Raw genomic sequence first — 7,011 nt, 5'->3', positions numbered from 1 at the left:
AAGTTATGGTCAAAATACCAAGACGTATTCAGAATCCAATTTTGCATCCAATCCGATTTGACTTCAAATTGAGAAATTCCGAATTAATCCTTTCCTTTATTTGATTAAACTTTAACCATGATTGGTTAAGCTTAACCATATCCTCTAGGTCTTCCCAATTTGCCCCTTTAAGCTTGGAATTTTTCCAGAAATGCTTTCTTTTCTTCCAAAAGCCTATAAAACAAAGAAAATACAAAAAGGCAGTAAAATGTCCTAATTAACCAAAACCAAAGGATTAAAACATGCAAGTTAAGGGCTGAAAATATAAATATTTTAGCACTTATCAGTTTTGCATCTTTCTTTGCAAATAGGTATCTGAGTGCACCATGATCGGTATAGATGATGACTTTAGATCCAATCAGATATGATCTAAATTTTTCTGTGTTGGAATAGTTCAACTGAGCATCATTCAAAATCCTAGATGCATAGTAGATGGCATGAGGTACCTTCCCAACTCACTGTCCCAGAACAGCTCCCAGCGCAAAGTCCCTGGCATCACACATAAGCTCGAACCGGAGGTTCCAATCTGGTGCCATCATTATCGGTGCAAATGTAAGCAGCTTCTTCAGTATTTTGAAAGAGTTCATGCACTCATCTGTCCATAAAAACTTGACATCTTTGGCTAGTAGCACACTAAGTGGCCAAGAAGTCTTTGATGAATCTTCTATAGACTCTGGCATGTCCCAAAAAACTTCTCACACCCTTTACTGTTACAGGAGGGGGCATGGAGATGATGTCAAATTTTGCTTTGTCCACCTCAGTGCCCTTCTTAGAGATCACGTGACCCAGCACAATGCCTTGTTGTACCATGAAGTGGCACTTTTCCCAACTAAGCACCAAATTACATTCTTCGCACCTTTTAAGGACCATTTGTAGATGGTGGAGGCATTCATTGAAGTTAGAGCCAAAGACGTTAAAATCACCCATAAATACTTCAATGAACTTTTCCACCATGTCTAAGAAAATGCTCATCATGCATCTTTGAAATGTAGCTGGAGTATTGCATAATCCAAACGGCATTCTTCTATAGGAAAATGTACCAAAGGGACATGTGAAGGTGGTCTTTTCTTTATCATCTGGTGCTATCGCAATTTGGTTGTAACCACTATAACCATCCAGAAAGCAACAGTAGCTGTAGCCAGCCAATCTCTCTAACATCTGATCAATGAAGGGTAGTGGAAAATGATCTTTCCGGGTCTCCTTGTTGAGCTTTCAATAGTCAATACACACCCTCCATCCGGTGGTCATTCTTGTGGGTACTAGCTCATCCTCATTATTTTTCACTACTGTAATCCCACTCTTTTCCTGCACTACTTGAACCAGACTTACCCATTTGCTGTTTGAGATGGGATAGATGATGCCTGCATCTAACAATTTTAGGATTTCAACCCTAACCACCTACTTCATGTGTGGGTTCAATCTTCTTTGTGCATCCCTAGTTGGCTTTGCTTCATCCTCAAGGGGAATTTCTCCTCTTCCTCCAAACTCAATTCCGCAACAATTATCACAGGTAATGTCCTATTGGCTCCTAGGTAGGCATACTTCAAATGTGTAGGCAGCTACTTTAGTTCTAAGATTGGTGCCTGGACAAAAGAAGGAACAAGAGTAGTTATATTCGGTATAAGAGTCTCAAAAGGGGTTCTATACCTACCTGGATGAGGTGGAGATGCCTCAAGGGAGTGCACGATTTCAATGCTGTCATCAGTCACATCCTCCAATTTTGACTCAATGTCTTGCCTTGTGAAACTATGAGTGAGGGCTTCCTCTACTGGATCAATATGATGGACCTGAAAGATTTTCTCAACAGCAACTTGAATTAAACAGACACTAAAACAATCAAGATCATCTTGGGGTAATTTTATTGTATCAAAAAGTTTGAACTCTATTTTCTCCCCATTTACCTTCATACTTACAATACCCTTTTTCATGCAAATTTTTGTATCTACGGTCCTCATAAAGGGTCTTCCCCAGATAATAGGTAAGGGCAAAAGCATAGGTGATTCTTCCATGTCTAACACAATGAAATGAGCAGGTAAGATAAATTGGTCTACCTTAACCAGGACATCCTCCAAAATACCTCTCGGTCTTCTAATGCTTCTCTCTGTGAGTTGTAAGGTGATCAAGGTTGGTTGTAGCTCCCCCAGACCCAATGTCATATAGACATTATTTGGTAGCAGATTGATACCCGCTCTTAGATCCAATAGTGCACACTAAAAAAGCTTATCGCCTATCTTGCAAGGGATAGTGAACCTACCCGGGTGTTTCAACTTGGGTGGCAACTTTATCAATACCAGTGCACTTACCTCTTCTGTTAAAAATACTTTTTCATGATCCTGAAACTTCCTTTTATGAGCGCAAAAGTCCTTTAAAAATTCAGCATAAACAAGAATTTACTGAATTGCATCAAATAAAGGAATGTTTATTTCAACTTTTCTCAAAGTTTCAAAGATATCCTGAAGTTGCTTTTCTTTCTTTGGTCTTACAAACCTCTAAGGGAAGGGTGGTGCATTCACCTTCTCCTTTTCATTTACCTTGGATGTTGAGGCTTTAATTGGATATTCTTGTACAGGCATCTTCTCTTCTTCACTTACCTTGGGGATTGAGGCTTCAGCTGGAGGTTCTTGTATTGTCTCCTCAGTTCCCACCTTGTTATCAACACTCTTACTACTTCTGAGGGTTGTCACAGCCTCTAGTTGCTCTTGACATTCATCCCTCTTTTCTTCACTCAGTTCCTTGGCCAGATTTTCTACTTGTCCCTCTAGTCTTTGAATGGCTTGACTGGCTGCTGCTTCTAATGTATAAATGGTCTGACTTGTTTGAGCATTAGTCTGGTGTTGCGCAGATAGGAACTTGATCAAGGCATCTTCAAGGTCGTTCTTTTTGGACTCTTGTTCTGCAATTGAAAACATGGGACAAATCCCACTAGTATGGTCAAAATGATAACATATGGCACATACCTTGACTTGTGCATTTTGTTGGGCAAAGGAGATGTTATGACTCATTATGGCTTTCATTATCATATCCAGCTTTCTCTCTATGGAGGCCATTTGAATCTGAACTCCACAATATGTGATTTCTTCATGCTTGCCTTTTTTTAGTCCTTGTCTCCTTCTGGGTGAAAATTGTTGGGAGTTTTCACTTATGGTCTCAAAGAGCTCTATGGCTTCCTCACTACTTTTCTCAATCAACATGCCAACACAAGCTAAATCTACAAGACCTTTGTTAGCATCATTTAAACCCTCATAGAAGGTTTGTACCTGATCATCTTGAGATACGTTGTGGTGTGGGCAGTTGAGAAGTAGCTCATTGAAGTGATCCCATGCCTCAAAGAAAAGGTCTCCATCTTTTTGTTGGAAGGTCTAAATCTCCCTCCTCAATTTCCTTGTCTTTTGGGCTGGAAAAAACTTCTTTAAGAACTTTGTGGACATCTCTTCCCAGTTGTGAATCAAACCTGCAACCAAAGAATTTAATTAGAGTTTAGCATTATCTTTCAAGGAAAAATGGTAAAGAATTAACCTGAATCCCTCTGCGGTTAAACCCTGGACATTCTAAGTCTTGCAGAGATCAAAAAATCCCTAATGTGTAAGTATGGATTCTCGGAATGTGTGCCTCTATAGTTTGGAATCAACTTTAGCAGACGCAAAGATAAGTTAAAATTGCTCTGCTCAATGGGCTGGAAGTTAATACATGATGGTTGGTTGATGTTCTGTGGCATGAAGGAATTTTTCATGGGCCTTCGCACCGGTGGGTTCTCTTCCATCTTTTCTCCGACTTTGAACACTTCTTCAGAGTTGTCTCTTTGCCTTCATCGGATGGTCCGTTCAATTTCTGGATCGTATGGAACGATGGCTAAGTTCTGAGATCGACAACCCTGCATGTCAACCAAACTTAAAAGAAAATCAGACTTTATAATTTACAACAGCTTCAGTGTTGCTGACGGAACTGTGCTCGAGCGTAATGGTTCCTACGCTCAATCGCAGTGATGTGCTCACTATCTCAGAAACAAGTACTCACTCATCCTGTTGCGCGCTGCTTATTTTACTCTACACTCGATCGCACTTCTTATTCACAGAATTGGAATCACACACAGCAGACAGAAAACCAATGAACAAAATTAGAAAACGAAAAATTAAAATAAAAATTAACAAACCTAAGGAAAGGAATTCTAAACAAATTAAACAATCCCTGGCAACGGCGCCAAGAACTTGTTGTGACTAATACCCACCTAAATTAATAGGCGAATAGCTACTACATTTTACTCGCAAGTGCACGAGATCAAAATGATAGTATAGGGTGCAAGTACAAGATCATTCCCACGAGGATTATTGATTTTGTTTAAAACTGATTTTCTGAATTAAATTGCCAAATTGTCACAGATTTGCAATGTTGAAAGAGATAAAGATAATGAAAATGTTAGGATTTGACATCCACCACTAATCAGACTAATTAAGATACAAATATGTCAATGTTCCAATCATGTTGATATAATTAATGTTTGTCAACCTAAGGGCATGGTATCAACTTCTTAAGCTATTGATTTCCCTAAGCAATGAATTAGGCATGATATCTACTCTATTTCTTTTCTTCCCCAAAGGATTTAACATAGTATCTACTAAGTTGTTCTTTAAGGAAACATAAATCTATGGAAATCGACAAACACATGAAGTCTAGGGTATGGTATCTACTACTAGCTCCCCATGTTGATTATCCCAAGAACCTGTGATGAGATTCTTTTGTTACTCGATTAAGCCCAAGAATCGGTCATCCAAATTGACTAAATTAACAGATCCACATATGCACATGATGATTAAGCACATTCATATGGGAAATTCAAATAAACAGGAAATAATCAATTTAAATAAACCAAACCATGATTGTAACAAAGGCATAATTGAAACCCTAAAAAGACATAATTAGGAATTCAATCTAGCCCCTAACAAAAGTATTTAGCTAGACATAATAAAACTAAACATAAAAAGAAAAGAAAAGAAGAAACCAGAAACGACTCCTAGTAGCTCCAAATTCTCCTCTCTAGAATTGTGTCTTCAAATCCAACTAGGACTTTGAAAACCTAATCCTAAGTGGAATGGGAATTCTGGCCGTATCTGGCCGCCCCGAGTCCACTCGATCCCAAGGAGTTGCACTCAATCTTACTTCTACGATCGATCCCACTGATGTTGTGCACGAAGCGCATGTGTGCTTGAGCCTGATTCTGGTGCGTGTGGGCACAGCTGCTTGTACGCGCAGTCCTTGCTCTGGTGTTTGAGTGCATCTGTGCTCAAGCCTAGGTCTTTTGCGATCGAGCACAGATGCTCTCAATCCTGGTGGCTTGTGCTAGATCCCAAAGCTTGCAAAATTTTCCAAATTGCCCTTTAAGCTTGTAACTTTCTAGAATTGCTTCCCTTTCTTCAAGAACCTAGAAAAACATAAAAAAATACAAAAAATGAAGTAAAAAAGCACATAATAACAAAACTAAAAGATTAACAAATGTAAATGAATGGGCTAAAATATGTATATTTTAGCACTTATCAATGCACAAGATAAAAACGATAGTATAGCAGACAAATACGATATCATTCCCACGAGGATTGGTAAATTATGCTTAGAATGTATTTTCTAATTAATTAACCGAATTAAATGGATGTCAAATATTTAATTGAATTAATGAAATAAAGCTAAAAGATTAACTAATCTAAAAAGGATTAAGGTTTTGAAATCCACCGCTAACCATACTCAAATAAGATTAACAAGATGTTAATATTTCAATTATATCCATATATTCAATGTTTGCCAACCTAAGGATATGGTATCTACTCCTTAAGCTATTGATTTCCATAAGAAACGAACTACGCATGGCATCTACTCTAATTATTTTATTTCCAAAGGAAAGCATAAATCTATGGAAATCAACAACCACACGAAGCCTAGGGCATGGAATCTACTCCAGGTTCTCCATGTTGATTAAGCCAAGAACCTGTGATGGGGTTCTTTTGTCACTTTATTAAGTCCAGGACTCGGTCATCTAAATTGACTTAAATAACACAAATCCAACACACATGCATATGAAGAATTCGATCAAACAGAAATTAATCAAGTTAAACATCCAAATGATAACTGTAGCAGAAGCGCCAATACTGTAATCTTATAGAGACATGATTAGGGCTTCAAACTAGCCCTAATTAAAATATTAACTACATAACAAAAATAAAAGGGAAGAGAAGAAAAACTCAAAACCCTTCCTGATCTAGCCTTCAATCCTTTATCCCGAGCTTGTGTCTACTTCTCCTCCCCTTATTCTAATGAATAGAGGGTCTATTTATAGGGATAAAAGAACTCTAAAAGTCCTAATAAAATTGTAGGTCAGTCTCCTAGTTGGATTAGGAGACTGAAAGACTACTCTGATATGAAAAAAGGGATTCTGCCTTGTCTGGGAGCACAAGTGCGTTCGATCGCAAGAGGTGTGCGCTCAATCCTTTGTGTTGGGTGCTAGAGCGCATCTTGCACTCTCGCCTGGCTTGATATGTGATCGAGCGCTGGTGTGCTCGATCCTGGCTGTCTTGCGCTCGAGCGCAAGTGGGCTTGAGCCTGCATGGGCTGCGTTTGATCCTATAGTTTCCAGCTTTTTCCTAATTTGTCTCTTGAGTCTGAAACTTGCTGGAAACACTTGTTTTTTTTCAAAAACCCTAAAAACATAAGAAAACACAAAAACATAACAAAACATCCAATAATAACAAAACTAAGAGCCTAAGAGCATTCCTAATGGAGGAACCAATTTTTTATGCAAAATGGCTCATCAAAACCCACTTTATCTAGTTTAGCTAATGAATTTTTAAAGGCCTCCTACATCCGATTAGCTATATTTTTGTCTATATAATTTAAATATTTTTTTTTTTAACTCTTTATTGATTCTATCTTTATTTTTTCAATGGTAATTTGTTAGAACAATAATTTTTCAATGATTATTATTTTTCA

General features: G+C 38.0%; 1 non-coding gene across 1 annotated transcript; it reads left to right on the top strand.

The window, feature by feature from the left end:
* Positions 1–3,312: 3,312 nt before the first annotated feature.
* Positions 3,313–3,419, top strand: LOC132173154 (small nucleolar RNA R71). Its single transcript, XR_009439250.1, has one exon. It is a non-coding gene; the product is annotated as a small nucleolar RNA R71 (small nucleolar RNA).
* The last annotated feature ends 3,592 nt before the right edge of the window (positions 3,420–7,011 follow it).

Source organism: Corylus avellana, chromosome ca2 (genome assembly GCF_901000735.1).
Source record: "Corylus avellana chromosome ca2, CavTom2PMs-1.0".
Lineage (NCBI taxonomy): Eukaryota > Viridiplantae > Streptophyta > Magnoliopsida > Fagales > Betulaceae > Corylus > Corylus avellana.
Note: the sequence above shows the minus strand (reverse complement) of the source record. Positions and strands in the feature narration are given on the sequence as shown.